The sequence below is a fragment of the Gorilla gorilla genome, chromosome 2, assembly GCF_029281585.2.
Source record: "Gorilla gorilla gorilla isolate KB3781 chromosome 2, NHGRI_mGorGor1-v2.1_pri, whole genome shotgun sequence".
Lineage (NCBI taxonomy): Eukaryota > Metazoa > Chordata > Mammalia > Primates > Hominidae > Gorilla > Gorilla gorilla.
In genome coordinates this window covers 153,796,048-153,814,358 of record NC_086017.1, presented here as the reverse complement: position 1 = coordinate 153,814,358, position 18,311 = coordinate 153,796,048, and the positions used below count along the sequence as shown (strand labels likewise).

General features: G+C 39.3%; 1 protein-coding gene across 9 annotated transcripts in view; it reads right to left on the bottom strand.

Annotated features, from left to right (window-relative positions):
* Window positions 1-18,311, bottom strand: part of PLS1 (plastin 1) — a 134,449-nt gene that overhangs the window by 79,704 nt on the left and 36,434 nt on the right. For 5 of the 9 annotated variants that reach the window (XM_063704279.1, XM_063704280.1, XM_019024808.4 and 2 more), the window contains exon 2: window positions 6,027-6,119. The exons of the other annotated variants lie outside the window; for them this stretch is intronic. The gene's annotated coding sequence lies outside the window, so the exon portion shown is untranslated. The remainder of the gene's footprint in view (window positions 1-6,026; window positions 6,120-18,311) is intronic. 9 annotated transcript variants of the gene reach the window in all.

Below are 18,311 nucleotides of genomic sequence, written 5' to 3'. Positions count from 1 at the left end.
CTGTTCCTCCCTCCTCCTTCAGGGAACTTAAGTACACAAATATTAGACCACTTAAAGTTATCATGCAAATTACTGCTATTTTAAGTATTTTTGTAGTTCTTTCTTTTTTGTTGCATTTTAGACAGCTTCCATTGTTATGTCTCCGAGATCTCTAATCTTTTCTTCTGCAATGTCTAATCTGCCCTTAATCCTGTCCATTGTATTTTCATCTCAACTGCTGTAGGTTTTATCTCTAGACGTTTGAATTCGGTCTCTTAAAATATTTTCTATGTCTCCACTTAACTCTCTTAAGCATATGTAATATGGCTCTAATTACATTTTAATGCCATTGTCTGAAAAGTCTAATAACTGTGTTAGTTCTGGGTCAGTTTTGATTGACAGATTTTCTCTTCTAGTTATGGGTAATATTTTCCTGCTTCATTGCATGCCTGGTAATTTTTTACTGGATGAAAGACACTGTAAAGTTTACTTTGTTGGGTAACAGTTTTATATTCCTATAACTTTTTTTATTGTGGTAAAAAACACATAACATTAAATTTACCATCTTAACCATGTTTTTTGTTTTGTTTTGTTTTGTTTTGTTTGTTTGTTTGTTTTTTTGAGATGGAGTTTCGCTCTTGTCGCCCAGGCTGGAGTGCAATGGCGCAATCTCAGCTCACTGCAACCTCCACCTCCCAGGTTCAAGTGATTCTCTTGCCTCAGCCCCCCGAGTAGCTGGGATTACAGGTGCCTGCCACCACTCCCAGCTAGTTTTTGTATTTTTAGTAGAGACAGAGTTTCACCATATTGGCCAGGCTGATCTCGAACTCCTGACCTCAGGTGATCCATCCGTCTCAGCCTCCCAAAGTGCTTTACAGGTGTGAAACTAGATTACAGGTGTGAACTACTGCTCCCAGTCTTCTTAACCATTTTTAAGTATACATTTCAGTAGTGTTGATTATATTGCATTGTCATGCAACAGTTCTCTATAACTTTGTCATCTTGCCAATCTGAAACTCTATACCCATTAAACACTAATTTCCCCTCTCTCCTCTCCCAGCCTCTGGCAATCCCTTCTAATTTGTTTCTGTGATTTCGACTACTCTACATATGAGTGGAATCATACAGTCTTTGTACTTTCGTCACTGGTTTATTTTGCTTAGTAAAACGTCTTTGAGGTTCATCCATGTTGTAGCATATGACAAGATTTCCTTCTTTTAAAGGCTGCATGATATTCCATTGTATTTCTATACCACATTTCCTTCATATAGTCACCTGCAAGTGGACATGTAGTTTGCTTCCACGTCTTAGCTGTTGTGACTAATGATGCAATGAACATGGATATGCAAATATCTGTTTAAGATCCTGCTCTAGGCTGGGCACGGTGGCTCATGCCTGTAATCCCAGCACTTTGGAAGGCCAAGGCAAGTGGATCACCTGAGGTCAGGAGTTTGAGACCAGCCCGGCCAACATGATAAAACCCCGTTTCTACTCAAAATATAAAAATTAGCCGGGTGTGGTGGCATGTACCTGTAATCCAAGCTACTCAGGAAGCTGAGACAGGAGAATTGCTGGAACCCAGGAGGTAGATGTTGTAGTGAGTTGGGATCATGCCACAGCACTCCAGCCTGGGTGACAGAACAAGACTCCGTCTCAGGAAAAAAAAAAAAAAAAGATCCTGCTCTAAATTTTTTCAAATATATACCTAGAGGTGGAATTGCTGGATCATATGTTAATTCTATTTTTAATTTTTTGAGGGCCCTCCATACTGCTTTCTATAATGGCTGCACTATTTTACATTCTCAAAAGGAGTCCAATTACTCTGCATCCCCTCAGCAACACTTTTTAAATTTTCTATTTGTTTGCTGTTGGTCATCCTAATGGGCATAAGGTGATATGTCATTATGATTTTGATGCATATTTGTTTTCTCTTATGAATACAGATGTTCTTCAACTTACAATCATGTTATATCCTGATGATGAAAGTGCATAGAAAACTCACTTTTGACTTATTTCAACTTGTGATGGGGTTATTTGTATATAACCCCATCATAAGTGGAGGAGTGTACTGAATGTGTATAATTTTTGCATTATCATAAAGTTAAAAAATTGTAAGTCGAACCACTGTAAGTCAAGGACCATTTGTAGTGATATTGAGCATCTTTTTATATGCTTATGGACCATTTGTATGTCATCTTTGGAATGTCGTCTACTCCAATCTTTTGCCCACTTTTTAATTAGGTTGTTTTTAGTTACTGAATTACATATCTTCTTTATATATTCTGGATATTATCCTCTTATCAGTCATATGATTTACTAATATCTTCTTCCACACCTAAGGTCACCTTTTCACTCTACCGATTATTTCCTTTGATGTGCAGAAGTTTTTTGGTTTGATGACGTCCCATGTGTCTATATGTGCTTTTGTTGCTTGTGTTTTTGATGCCATATCCAAGAAATCATTGCCAAATTCAGTGTCCTGAAGCTTTCACCCAATGTTTTCTTCTAAGAGTTTTAGGTTTTACATTTAGGTCTTTAATCCATTTTGAGTTAATTTTTGCATATGGTATAAGGTTCAACTTCTTTTTTTTTTTTTTTTTTTTTTTTTCTTGAGACGGGGTCTCACTCTGTTGTCTAGGCTGGACTGCAGTGGCATGATCTTGGCGCACTGCACCCTCGACCTCCCAGGCTCAAGTAATTCTTCCACCTCAGTCTCCCGAGTAGCTGGGACCACAGGCACACACCACCATGCCAGCTTTGGGATTTTGGGTTGTTTTTGTTTTTTTGAGATGGAGTCTCACTCTGCCACCCAGGCTGGAGTGCAATGGCACGATCTCAGCTCACTGCAACCTCCACCTCCCAGGTTCAAACGATTTTCCTACCTCAGCCTCCCAAGTAGCTGGCTAATTTTTTGTATTTTTAGTAGAAACGGGGTTTCACCATGTTGGCCAGGCTGATCTCCAACTCCTGACCTCCAGTGATCCGCCCACCGTGGCCTCCCAAAGTGCTGGGATTACAGGCGTGAGCCACCATGCCGGCCTTTTTTTTTTTGTATTTTTTAGAGAGACAGGATTTTGCCATGTTGCTAAGGCTGGTCTCAAACTACTGAGCTCAGGTGATCCACCTGCCTCGGCTTCCCAAAGTGTTGGGATTACAGACATGAGCCACCATGCCCAGTCTCAATTTCATTCTTTTGCATATGGATATCCAATTTTCCAGCACCATCTGTTGAACAGACTGTCTCTGCCCCATCGTATAAGTCTTGGGACCCTTGTCAAAAATCATTTGACTCTTCCTCTATGTGTGTGTGTGTGTGTGTGTGTGTGTGTGTGTGTGTGTGTGTGTGTGTGTGTGTGTGTGTTTATTTACATGCTCTCTATTCTGTTCCATTGGTCTATATATATGTCTTTATGCCAGTACTATACCATCCTGATATCAGACTGCTGCTTTGTAGTATATTTTGAAAGCAGGAAGTGTACACTCTCTATTTTTTTCAAGATTGCTTTGGATATTCAAGGTTGCTTGAGATTTTTTTTTTCTTTTTTGAGACAGAGTTTTGCTGTTGTTGCCCAGGCTGGAGAGCAGTGGCATGATCTTGGCTCACTGCAACCTCCACCTCCTGGGCTCAAGCAATCCTCCCGCCTCAGCCTCCTGAGCAGCTGGTATTACAGGCAACTGCCACCACGCCCTGATAGTTTTTGTCTTTTTAGTAGAGATGGGGTTTCACCATGAGACCAGGATGGTCTCAAAATACCGGCCTCAAGTGATCTACCTGCCTCGGCCTCCCAAAGTGCTGGGATTACAGGTGTGAGCCACCTTGCCAGGCCAAAATTTTAAAATATTTTTTTCTGTTTCTGTAGGTGGGGGGAAACCCTATAACCATTCTTGATCTTTACTCTTGGATGCAGTTAAATTACTTGGAAAGAGTTTGACCCTTAGGTCTTGCTTTTAAGCTTCATTAGGCAGGACCAGCACAAAAGTGAGTTTAGGGCTCTGATTCTCAACAGGAGATGACTATGATCCCCAGAGGACATCTGGCAATGTCTGGAGACATTTTTTACTTTCACAAAATGAGGCATCACTGGCATCTAGTGTGTTGAGGCCAGGGACGTTGCTAAACATCATATAATACATAGGAGATCCCCTTAAAACAAAGAATTATCAAGTCTAACATTCCTATAGTGCTGAGGTTGAGAAACCACACTGTCTGTGGGCTAATTATTCCCCATTATTGAGGCAAGAGGCCTCTGAGTACCCAATAAGCTGTACATTACTACAAGGTTTTTTACCGTGTGGCTGGTAAGAACTGGCACTATTCCTGGTCTGTGTGAGTGCTAAGCACTATTCCTTCTAATCCTTCCCTACAGTTCTTTCCCAGGTCTCCAGTTAGTTTCCTCATACACATGTGTGCTAATCAGAATTCTGATGAATATGTGCCAGGAACTTTATATAAATTATTTCTAATCCGGCCAGGCACGGTGGCTCATGCCTGTAATCCTAGCACTTTGGGAGGCCAAGGCGGGTGGATCATGAGGTCAGGAGTTCGAGACCAGCCTGGCCAACATGGTGAAACCCCATCTCTACTAAAAATACAAAAATTAGCCGGGCATGGTGGTGTGCACCTGTAATCCCAGCTACTCAGGCTTAGGAGGCTGAGGCAGAAGAATTGCTTGAACCTAGGAGGCAGAGGTTGCAGTGAGCCAAGATCACGCCATTGCACTCCAGCCTGGGTGACAGAGTGAGACTATGTCTCAAAAAAAAAAAAAAAATTATTTCCAATCCTTAAAACAGCCCCCAAAAGTAGCAGTTGTTATCTCTCTTTTTACTTATAAAATCAAGCTCACTAAGGTTAACTAACTTGCCCAGTACCACTCAGCTAGTAGGCACATATTAGTATCAAAACAACTAGAGTCATATTGAAACAAACTTGAAACAAGTGTGAGAAACAAGTCCACATTATCACTATTCAATCTAAGGCTGGGTCCAGGAAGCTTCCCCTCTGGACCTGCCATAAGAGAATTTCGTCATTCTGCTTACAGAGTTAATCTGACTCTATACAGCTTTCGAAACCTTAGAATATTTCACTTTAGTTAACTTCATTACTTAAAATAGCATTAATCGGCTGACACAGTGTTTTTTGTTTGTGTTTCAAAGTGATGGGTTTTTTCATTAAGTCATAAGGTAGTATGAATGTCTCAGGACAAATTCACTAGAGATTTCATTCTCAGCTAATAACAATGACAAATGTTGTGAAAGAAAGAAATAAGTTTGAAAGTGATTCTTCATGGTGGCCTAAAACCAAAGACTAAGGAAGACCACCATGATATTATAAGTAACAGGTGCCATTATCAAGGTAAATTACATTTCACATTTAAGTGTTTTCTAATTTATAAAGCACTTTCAGATGTATTATCACATCTGACTTTCACATCAGCCCAGTGAGCTAAGGAACAGGACTGAATATTACATATTATAGAATTATTAGCTGTTTCCTCATATGTAAAATGGGAATAAAAATAATATTATTACACTACATAAATTTATACACATACACATATGCATGCACACATACACATATGCATGCACACATGCACACTGCATGCACATGTGCACGCACACACACACACTATATTCTGGGACCCATCTTTATTCCCATTTCCACATATAAGGAAACAGATTCAGAGAGATCAAGCTAAACAGCCTAGATCATCCACCAGTAAGTGTCAAAGCTGGTAGTATTTTCAATGTGCCCGAGTCCCAGTTCCATGTTCCTTTCAATAAACCACACTGACTCCTGAATGGCCAAAAGCAATGATGTCATGAATCAGGTTCTCAAGGGAACCAAGGTATCATCTTTCTACATGATATTCAAGAAAGAGCTCTGAGCTTCTTTTATGTAGACATTGAAATTAGATGACTCAGTATAGAGGTTTACAAAACAATTCTTTCTGTACATGGTTCTTTTTACTTTCTCAATTCTAACAACTCCAAATCCTCATTTTTTTCTAAAAATTAAAATATGATTGGCCCAGCGTGGTGGCTCATACCTGTAATTGCAGCACTTTGGGAGGCCAAGGCAGGTGGATTGCTTGAAGCCAGGAGTTCAAGACCAGCCTGGGCAACACAGGGAGACTCTGTCTCTATTAAAAAAAAAAAAAAAAAAAAAGTCTGAAAAAAAATAACTGGACATGGTGGTACATGCCTGTGTTCCCAGCTCCTCAGGAGGATCTCTTGAGCCTGGGAGGTCGAGGCTGCAGTGAGCCCTGATAGCAACACTGCACTCCAGCCTGGGTGACAGAGCGAGACACTGTCTCAAAAGCAAAATAAACAATAAACAGCTGTGCCTCATAAAAAGCAAACATGTACACATATAACCATAATTCAAGTCTACTGATTAATGTAGAAGCAGAATTCTATAGAAGAAAAAAAACAGATAGCAGATACTTCAAACATGGGTCTGACAAAAATTTTCCTGAGAGGGTAGAGTTTAAACTGGATGGGCCTTGAAGAGTAAGAAAGCTTTTCAAGTTCTATTTTGGATGTAACAGATATTTCCAAAATCTTGACTTAAAAAGCAAACCTTAATATGTCACTCCTATTTCTGAACATTATTCCTTACAGAAACTTCCAACCAGTGAGTGTTACTTAGAAGGATGAGTTAACAGGCATATGTCAGTACAAAAAAGTAGGTACAAAACTAAACGTGGTTAAAAAAAAAAAAATCCCCTTCCCAAACACCTAAAAAGTCATCTAGTCCAACTCCCTGTTTAACAGATGAGAAAACTGAGGTCACACCCTTGTCTACTCAGAAGACAAGAGTCACCAAGAACAATGATCTCTACCAGACTGTAGGAAGTAAATATTAGAACTATGTTTATTTTTAAAACTAAAAGTAAGGAAACAAAATTAGCTTTACAAATATTTAATGTGTATATTTTCAGTAGAATCCTAACTTGGTCCTTATGACAAGATCCCATGACGCAAACAGTTCAAGGGATAACACAAGAGAGGAGTAGACGTTCTACAAAGAAGAGCCTGGACAGTGACTGTCATTCCTTTTTTCACTTCCAGCATTTGTGATGTTCTACAGTTTGTACATGCCTGGTTGCGTGGATTAACAGATTATATAACCCAGTTGATACCAAAGCTACACTCACTAAATAAGCAAGTAGCTTTAAAAATATGTCTGCAAAGCAATTGGAGACTGTAAAAAATACAAATCATATAAGCATAAGAAAACAGTAGAACACACAACTCTAATCTTAGTAGGAGTCTTTACCAGCTACATCAGAAAACAAAAGAGGAGCAGTGTGATCACATGTTGGGCAAAAAAGTCAAAATTATCGAGATTATATAAAATACAACTTTATACTCACTCATTAATAATAAACAGTATCTTGTGTACATATTGTACTATGAGATATTAGTTAATGATATGATAAAGTCTTTCCAGTTAACAATAGATTTAAAAAATCGTCTTATTTTATCTTTTTTTCATTTAACTCCTGTCTGCCTTAGTCTTCTCATCTTAAACCCCACTTTATGATTGGCTGCCAGGATGAAATGATAACGTACAAAAAGCACCCAGCACAATGTTAGTGATGTAGAGAGCACTCAAACAGCAGCAGCGAGGGAGTTTGCTCTAGACTCCTGCCCCTCCATCCTCCCTAACAAATCCATGTCTCATTGCTTATTAACATATTGTGTTTGCTAAGATGCTCGCTTCCTGATTTTCCATCATCCTCACTCTTCTTGTTGCTAAAACTATGTCCCATGCCTTATTTACTCCTGATGTGTCTGTGCTCTACTTGGGAGGAAGTAGCAGTTCCTAGCAAAAGGAGTCCACCACAATCTCTATGAGCTCCCCTTCTTATCCTCTTAAGTTTAGTTTTAGTGGCTCATGCCTGTAATCCCAGCGTGGGCAACATAGCAAGACATAGCCTCCTGAGTAGCATGCATGCATGAATTCATTTATTCATTCATTCATTCATTTTTTGAGACAGGGTCTTGTTCTGTCATCCAGGCTGGAGTGCAGTGGCACAATCACAGCACACTGCTGCCTCGAACTCCTGGGCTCAACCAATCCTCCTGCCTCAGCCTCCCAAGTAGCTGGGACTACAGGCGTATGCCACAACACCCAGCTAATTTTTGTATTTTCAGTAGAGACGGGGTTTTGCCATGTTGCCCAGGATGGTTTTGAACTCCTGGGCTCAAGCAATCCACCTGCCTCAGCTCCCAAAGTGCTGGGATTATAGGAATGAGCCACCACATCCAGCAGCATTTATTTTCATATATACCCTAGTATATATAACCTACACATTAAGTAGAACATGTATAACATATACATTTAGTATATAAAAATTAAAAATATAGACCTTGCAAGTAGTATATGCACAACATGTTGTTACCGATGAGCTAAAAATTTCAGAAGCCTGGGGACCACCGCTCCAACATTTGAAAAGGAGAAGCATCTCGACCTCCCACCTCAGCTGGAGCAGGTATAGGGATAAGAATTTAGCGGCTTCTAACAGCACCTTGTTTTTCCTGTAATACCGAGAACTGAGTTGGAAACATTTGGAAGGAAAGAGAAAGAGGGAACCCTAGAAACCTCAATTCTAATAGAAGAACATAGTCAGAAATGGTAGCTAAACTTTTATAATTCTTAAAGCAATTGAGGCCCAGACTCAGGGAGCTTTAGAGATTAAAATCAGCACTTAGAAGAAAAAATAGGCAGTCAGGCACTCAGTGACATATTCGGGAGTTTAAGAGGTTTGTTTCTGCAGTTTATCCCTAACCCCAAAGTACTGCTCTATTCTCTTTGAGCTCGTATTTCCAGGGTTCCAAGCAATAGTGCCTTTTACAGCACTGACTGTTAAGTCATCACAGAGGCAGACTTTTTTTTAACGGCTAGACAAGGCCAAACCATTAGTAACATTTGTAGCTATGCAAAGAAACCTAATAAGGGTAATCAAATATCATGCTTTGGGTGGTAAACTGATCTAAACTGGGATCATAAAAGAATGTTATCCTCCTCCTCCACAAGAATACAATTGAGCAATTGGTTGATTCATTGTAAAAGGACTGGCACAAAGGCATAGCCTTTGTTGGACTCCAGGTATAATATAGGAAAGGCAATTCCAGTTCCTAAGAAAGCTATGTGTTTTGTTTTAACTATGTAAAATTTTCCCAGGGCACTCACTTTCCATGGTCAATTGGTCATAATGTGTTCACTTCTCTAACAAGAGTATTCTATGGTGCATACAAATAAGTTGACTGCTTCACAAAGCTGAGCAAGTCTTAATTCTCTACTTAGGTTTAAGAGCTCAGGTCACTGTAAAAAGAAAACGTACTTAACTTTTTTAAAGCTGGCCTCTTTTAAGAAAACTCAAGAGTCTTTAATTCTTTGGCACTGGGGCCTATGTAAATTGCCAGCAGTATCAGTATCCAAGTTTCCTCAACATGCATCATTCAAGATCTTCTCAGCTTTACACAGGGTGGGAACTGCTCATTTTCTGCTTTACTAAGAAAAGAACTTAAGGTAAGGCTGCTACAGCTTCTAGGGCTGCATAGGGTAAAGATATAGAGTTTTTTGGCCAGCCTCAGAAACCATTAAAAATGCTCACTAAAGAGCAACTTGCTCATTTGTACACTATTTATAAGAAAATTATCTTTCTGAAAGCTTTCAGGCCCTTCCCAAATTCAATGAAACAGTGAAAAGCTTTTAAGCAAAGTTGCTATCCCCAAGTACATTTTGGTACTTGGAAATGCTGAAGAACAAATATAATGATAAAGAATTTATTTCCATTTAGATATTTTCTTCAGACTCCAGATGCTTAAATAGAATCTTACACATTCCTAGTACTGGAGATATCCTCTATTACTATGCCTTATAATCTGTGAAATTTCTCTAGAAAAAAGCAGAGTTTTGCTTATCCACAATTAAACTATAGACTGGAAGAGCTGTTTCCATCAGACTGAAAGCATCAAGTTTCTAAGCGATAATACACACACATTCTAGATGGCACAGAAAGAGTACATTCAGTCACTTCAGCATTTTCCTAATAATTTATATCCATTTCTGAAAGGAAAATCAAAGCCCAATCAAGAATTATGAGTCTAATATTTTTATCCAACCCTGAATAAACCAAAACAGTCCTTTCTTCTCTAACCAGTGGTGCTTACAGAAGAAAGTTTTCAAACAGAAAAATGAAGAGATAATTAAGAATTATATTATCTTCACACCAAGGTTCCTATTTACATTGATTATGCAAAGCCATCTAGAGTCCCAAAGCAAGAATGCATTTAAAAAAGAAATACTATGAGGGTGTTTATCTCAATTTAACAATTATATGAAAAAGCAGCCTGGAATCCGAGGCTGTCTTACTGCTATTGACAGAGAGAAATTTTTGTATACCTGCTTCTGCTGGTCTTATCACTCGAGATTTGGAAGTCCAGAAAAACAATTCAGAAGACTTAAAATTCAGTCTTCCTAAGCTGTGTCTATCCTCTGCCAAAGTTAGTGTTTGACCAAAGAAAAGAAGCAACTCCACACTGAAGTGTTCTGCCTATTACTACAGATATTAATCTTGATGGAACTTACTCTCAGTAGAAAGGCCAATCTGCAACATGGGTGTGGTTCAGAACCATAAAAAAATCAAGAGGCAAAAATGTGGATGTCATCATCATTCTATTTGATTATAGCTGGGGAGCTTAAAATACATTGTGGTATTCACCTTACCCCTTAGATTTTACCCAAGCAGGTTTTCTTCCTATGGAATGGGACTACCCTATGAGCTTCCATATTCTTTTTATAAATGTTCCTTTGCCACTTTAATTTTAAAATGGCAATGTTGAGCTGGGCACAGTGGTATGTGCTTATAATCTCAGCTACTTGGGAGGCTGAGGCAGGAGGACCACCTGAGCCCAGGAGTACAAGGCTGTAGCGTGCTATGAAAACTCCTGTGAATAGCCACTGCACTCCAGTCTGGGCAATACAGCAAGACCCTATCTCTTAAAAAAGAAAAGAAAACGGCAATATTGTTTTCATCATGTAAAAAATCATGAAGAATTAATTCCCAGAAATAATTAGGAAATTGTAAAACCAAAAACAAACAAACAAACCCTAACATCTTACTGAATTTCAATTAGAGTCACTGGACCAATTTCAAGCAAATATCCAAAATTATCTTTGAATAGTAACTGAAAACATGTTACAGTATTATACAGTGTTAAAACCAGAAGATGCCCCACGGGTTATAGTCCAATACTACCATTTAAGTGAGGCAAGAACAGTTTCACTTATAAAATGTATAATGCATTTTCACTGTCTGGTTAATTATCTGAAGGGAAAGTCTAAAACATCTTTTATGATGGCTCCATAAAGGTAAAGAATAGATGTTATAAAACTGCTTCATAAAGTGAAAGAAAAAGTTAAGGACTTTTATAAGCCAGTTTTTTTTTAAGTACATACAGTACTGTATGATCCCATTTATGGAAATTCTAGAAAATACAAACTAATCTATAGTGACAGCAGAACAAAGGTTGCTTGGAACAGGGTGAAAGGAGGGATGGAAAGCAAAATACATGAGGAGGCTTTGGAGGAAAAAAGTGTTCTACGTCTTGATTGTGGTGGTGATTTTGTGGATGTATATACCTGTCAAAACACAGCCGGTTGTCCACTTTAAATGGGTACAGTCTAGCATATCTAAATTATACCTCAATGAATGTTAAAAATACACACTCACATTTAAATATTTTAAAGGACATCTGTATTGAAGTAGGCTTATTCTTGCTCTTTATGGCCACAAGCTGGTAGAATTAGGACCACTGGCAGAAATACCAGGAGACAAATTCTGCACGAATGTAAGGAAATATTCTGTCCACGTGGTCCAGAGACAACCCGGACTGGAACAGTGAGGTTCTACACCCGGAACACTGGACCTGTGTGTCCAAAAGCTCAGAGTCAATTTTGGAGGCACACAGGCTGTTGTCTTTGGGAATTCCTACATAGAAAGTTGGATGCGGTGGCATTAATGTTTTTTGCATTGAAAATTCCATTATTTCAAGGAGACCACTTACGGATGGCTGTAGTCCTGCTGCTGTTGCATGGAGTTCTGCTAACCTCTTGCCTAAAACATGTATTTGCTCTGATTTCCCCCAGGACTTCACTTCACAGGAAAAACCAATTATCTGCCTTATGTGTCCTTTTAAAAAATGGATCCTGTGTGGTTATCTTCTGATTGTTGAAAAGCAATATGCAGAATTAAAAGTATTTGGAAAATAATAAAATCTAAATTGCTCTCAAGCACACCATTCAGAAATAACCAAGGCCAAAATGTTATAAATTTTCAATCTTTCTTCTATGCACATGTGTATGAATATACAATTTTCCAAACAAAATTGATATTTGCTATATATAGTTTTACTTAATATTATTTAAAGTTTTCAGTTTTTGAAAGTATGCCTTTCATGCTTCATAATAGTCCATGTATGACTATACCATGATTTATTTAAGCATTCATATTGCTAACTAAGGTGGTTTCCTATGTTTTACTTTTAGAAATAATGCTTAAGCAAACATCCTTGAACACAGAGGGTAGATGGGGACATTACCCTCTGCGGTATTATGAGGGACATTATAGCTGTGAATCCAATTGCTCTAAGAGTTTACCCATTCCATTCTGTTACAAGCAATTTCAATTTCCACTTTGTTGGGAAATGTCACAGTAGACAGTTAAAATGTACAGTATGGAGACTGTCACTTTTGCTGACAATATATTCTTCTTTAGTATCTAGTATGAGCCTAAACCAAAATTCCGGGAAAAAAATACTGAAAAAATTTTTAATTTGATCTCAGTAACAAGTATGTAGAAAAAGATATGCTGCCAAGCCACTGATCAGGGCCAAGTGTATGGTGCAGTTCTTGTTTGCTCTTTTATTTTATTTTATTTTTTTGAGACAGAGTCTCACTCTGTCACCCAGACTGGAGTGCAGGGTTGCGATCTCAGCTCACTGCAACATCTGCCCCTCCCAAGTACAAGCATTCTTCTGCCTCAGCCTCTCTAGTAGCTGTGATTACAGGCACCTGCCACCGCGCCCAGCTAATTTTTGTATTTTTAGTAGAGATAGATTTTCACCATGTTGGCCAGCTGGTCTTGAACTCCTGACCTCAAGTGATCTGCCCGCCTTGGCCTCCCAAAGTGCTGCGATTACAGGCATGAGCCACTGCACATGGCCTGTATGGTGCAGTTTTAACAGCCTATGAATATTTGAGGCGTAAGTATTTTGAACCATCACAAGTACTCAATAAATACTGGAAAATAATAAACTGAATGAAAGTTGTATCTGTAACTCAAACTATTTGATAAAGCAAGAACATTTAGAAAAGAATTTACTATTCCATGTTTAAATGCACCTTCAGGGCAAGAGTCACGTTTTTAAAAAAATCTCTATAAACCCATAAACATTTGCTTAGAGATTTGTTTCTAAGATTGTCATATCATCTGTGAGAATGTCTTTCTGCATCTTAAAAACAGTCTACTTCTCAGACTTGGCACGGTGGCTCACGCCTGTAACCCCAGCACTTTGGGAGGCTGAGACGGGTGGATAACCTGAGGTCAGGAGTTTGAGACCAGCCTGGCCAACATGGTGAAACCCCGTCTGTACCACAAAAATACAAAAAAATTAGCCAGGCATGGTGGCAGGCGCCTGTAATCCCAGCTACTTGGAAGGCTGAGGCAGAAGAATCACTTGAACCTGGGAGGCGGAGATTGCAGTGAGCCGAGATCGTGCCATTGCACTTCAGCCTGGGTGACAGAGCAAGACTCTGCCTCAAAAAGAAAAAAAAAAAAAAGTCTACTTCTCAAACTTCTGAAGCATCAGGGTAGTGATGACCCCTGAGAATGACAGCAACTGGAAAGCAACCAGAGAGTTTCTGGGCAGCCAGGAGTAATTCTGGTTTCTCGATAGGGTGCTGATTCTGGGAGTAGCCATTTGCGAAAATTCATCAAGCTATACACATAATTTTTATGTTTTTCTGCATATATACATCACATTAAAAAATAGAAGAAAAAAGTCCACTCCCTTGCCCATTATACCTCTGAGTAATCTGACAGAATATGAATTAACATATTTAGAAAAAGATGAATTGGAAACCTCACCTCTAACAATCCCAGTTTTACTTGCTTATATGAGACATTATTAGCAATGTTCTTTTGTTTAGAATATTCTAAGGACACAATACATACACACATCTTGCAGACTTTTGGTATAAAGATAATACAATCAATTACTTAGATTTAGTACTTCAAATCACTAAGTAGTTACAAAGTACTTACTATCTCCAAGATGCTGCAGGGGCTTCTTTAATGCTGTACGCATTTATGGAGGAAAACATCTTAGAGAAGAACTCAAAAACAGCCTTTGGAAATCTGGCAGATGACATGGATTCTTTTTAGCATTTTACTTCAGTTTTTGGGAAAAATTAGTAGAAGCCATACTTTTAGCATCTTGGAAAATGTTTCCTAGAATAAGTAGGTGTCAAAACTTGTCATAAATATGTATCATAGATAAATTGGTAGACATAAGGGCACACCAAGCAGCTGGAAGTGCATGAACAAAGGTGCGGAAGCAGGGGAGCATATGGCAGGCAATGAGTCACAAAAAGCAAATATTCTGGCTGAATGGGTGTGCCTCTCTCATATCAGAATTTTTTTCTGAATCCAAGCTACCAGAGAAGCAGGCTCAATGTGAATTGCCTTCCTTTCCTACTCACAGAGATAAATGTTGTGGCAGCTCTGCTTGACTACACAAAAGCCCTGAAACATCCTTTTCAAAACTATTTGTTTTGCAATCTGGCCCTGAAATGTTTTCTATTTAGAAAGATATCCAGTTAAGTCACATTTTTTCATGTACATCAACATGAATGCTTGGAGCCCTGCTGGTAGCGATAACCACCGCTATCTTATTTGTCAACAAAGGCAGACAACACATCTGTGGCAGGCAGGATAATACCCCGTCCCCCAAAGATGTCTGCATCCTAATCCCCAGAACCTGTGAATATGGTACCTTACATGGCAAAACGGATTTTGCAGATGTTCATTAAGGGTATGGGCCTTGAGATGAGGCAGATTGTCTTAGATTATTTGGGCAGGCTCAATCTAATCACATGAGTCTTTAAAAGCAGAGAACCTTTCTCTGCTGGCTCAGAGAGATGAAACAGAAGGAGGAGGAGGAAAGATTCAAAGTATGAGAGGGGCTTCACCGACTGTCGCTGGCTATGAAGATGAAGGAAAGGAACCATGAGCCAAGGAATGCAGGTGGCCTCTAGAAGCTGGGGATGGCCTTCCCTTTATATCCAAGAAGAAAACGGAGATCTCAGGCCTACCATCAAAAGAAACCGAATTCTGCCAGCAACCCAAATGAGCCATGAAAACGATTCTCCCCTAGAGCCTCCAGAAAGGAACGCAGTCCTGCTGTGTTGACTTTAGCCTGGCAAGACCTGTATCAAACTTCTGACCTACAGAACTGTAAGATAATAAATTTGTATTGTTTAAGTTGCTAAACTGGTGGTGGTTTGTTATGGGAGCAACAGAAAGCTAATACAGGCTCAGATAGTTTTATTCAGAATGGGATGTTCTTATCACCTTGGCCTTGGATTGTCCACGAGAGAACAGCTATCACTTGGGAGATGCAGCAGGGTGGGGGGTAGGCAGAGTTTGTTTGAGGGGAGAGATCAATGTTGATTTTACAGTTCTCCTTAAATAAATTTTCCCTCCAATAACATATACATATTAGATGTTAGTCAAATATTTAGTGTAGGAGCTTAAAAAGAAAAACACTACAAAAATAAAAATACTGAAGATTCTGCCAATAATGATGAGCAGGGATACCTTTGTCTTAACCCTTCCTGAGAGACTGGGCCCCAGAGATTACTGAAATAGACATGAAATGATGCCTAGCAATTAGGTGCAGTAGTTGTCTTTTCTTTTTTGAGACAGAGTCTTGCTCTGTTGCCCAGGCTGGAGTGCAGTGGCGCGATCTCAGCTCACTGCAACGTCTGCCTCCTGGATTCAAGCTATTCTCCTGCCTCAGCTTCCTGAGTAGCTGGGATTACAGACACATGCCACCAAGCCCGGCTAATTTTTGTATTTTTAGTAGAGATGGGGTTTCACCATATTGAATCGGCTTGTCTTAAACTCCCGACCTCAAGTGATCCACCTGCCTCAGCCTCCCAAAGCGCTAGGATTATAGGACTGAGCCACTATGCCCGGCCAGGTGTAGTAGTTTTTCATTAATCATAAAATCAACATGTGGATCTTATTTTGAATGCAGATTCCTGGGTCTCAACCCAAAGAGTCTCATTCAGAAGTTTTAGGATGGGGCCTAGGAATCTGAATGAGATCCAAAATAAGGATTTCTGAATTTTTTCCTTGAACAAATGATTAATACTGCTGAAGAACTCCCCATTTCTCCCACCAACTACCTGAGACCTCTGCTATGCTGATCAAGGCCCCAAGTGCAAATCTTGTCAGGAGTTAGCCCAGAGTTAGCCCATCTAGCAGACTAGATGATTAAGGACATAGCTTTGATATGAACAGACTTGGATTTGAGTCTGCTCCTGTTTCTCAGGCACAGATGGGGTGCTTTTGGCAAGTCAGTTAAGTTCTTTGTGCCTCAGTTTTCTCATCTGTATAAAAGGAATGAAAGATCTACCTGCCCACAGGGTTATGACAGATTAAGCACAGTTCTTGCAACACGGTAACTATTCAGTTACTATGATGATCACTACCACCATAATTCCATTTTCAGATGAAATCACAGGCAGCTTGAATTCTTTAGCATTTTTTATTCCTGTAACAGTATCTGGAAAGACTAAACATTTAATGGAAACAAGCTTCCATTCTGGACTGCAAGGACTTGAGCGTGTTTACAAGAGGTTGGCATCCATATCTAGTTAAGGCTCTATGTACCCAAGAGGGCATAATTTTATTCCAAACCTCTAAAAAGGTTGGCTAAAGCAAAAAAAAAAAAAAATCTTCCTAATCACAACATTTTAGAAATGTATCCCTTTTTTAACCTTAAAATATGAAATGCCAACTATATGGATTATTGTGACAAGCATCTGCCATCACTGGCTATTTTAGTGGCTAACTGGGCAATGGTCCATTGTGATTTGAAGACTGTTGAAACTGCAATTAAACGACCTACTCAAGGTTACAAAGCAATTTGAATAATCTGAACTCCAGATGAATATGAAGAACATAAATTGTGTCACTGGCCAGGTGCGGTGGCTCACACCTGTAATCCTAGCACCTTGGGAGGCCTGGGCTGATGGATCACCTGAGGTCAGGAGTTCAAGAACAGCCTGGCCAACATGGTGAAACCCCATCTCTACTAAAATATAAAAATTGGCCAGGCATGATGGCGGGTGCCTGTAATCCCAGCTACTTGGGAGGCTGAGACAGGAGAATCGCTAGAACCCGGGAGACAGTGGTTGCAGTGAGCTGAGATCGTGCCACTGTACTTCAGCCTGGGTGGCCGAGTGAGACTCCATCAATAATAATAATAATAATAATAATAATAATTGTGTCACTAAACAATACACACAATTCAACATGAAAATGAATAGATACAAAAAGCAAATAGTACTGCAGTCCATGCTGACATGATCACAATCAAATGGCCTGTTGTTGGGGTCACAACTAGAAAAACAAATCAGAGACTAAAAATCTAATCAATAATATAGAAAAATAAGTGATTAATTGTAAAGGAAGAAATACAATACCTATTATTTTCTATATCGTTTAGTGTTCTTTCTCTTCCTGCTAGTGTGCCTTCCTCCATCATTCTTTTTTCTCTACCTTATCCTTTATAGAAAAGGTAGAAAACATTAACAAATGAGAAAAGGAGCATCTGAAGAAAGTCTTCATGTTTGCTCTTGCATTTTTTCCTCAAACTATCATCTTCCAGACTATAGGGCAGGATTATCTGTTGGGGGAAACCTTTATCTTTATGTTTCCATGAGGACCTATTGTCAAAGCAGAAGCTTTGGCCTCTTTGCACTTCTTTCTCACTCTCCTCCATAAAATGGGAAATGATTTACCTCACTGGAGAGACAGTAAGTGTCTTGGGCCCACTGACCCTCATTCCTCTACTGCAATAGTTCTCAGACTTTAAATGCAATAGAATCACCAAAAGGGCTTGTTACAACATAGTCTCCTGGGTCCATCCTCCACAATCTTTGATTCAGTTTGTCTGGAATGGAGACGAAAAGTCTGCATGTCTAGTAAGCTTCAAGGTAATGCTAATGCTGCTTGTCTGGGGACCACACT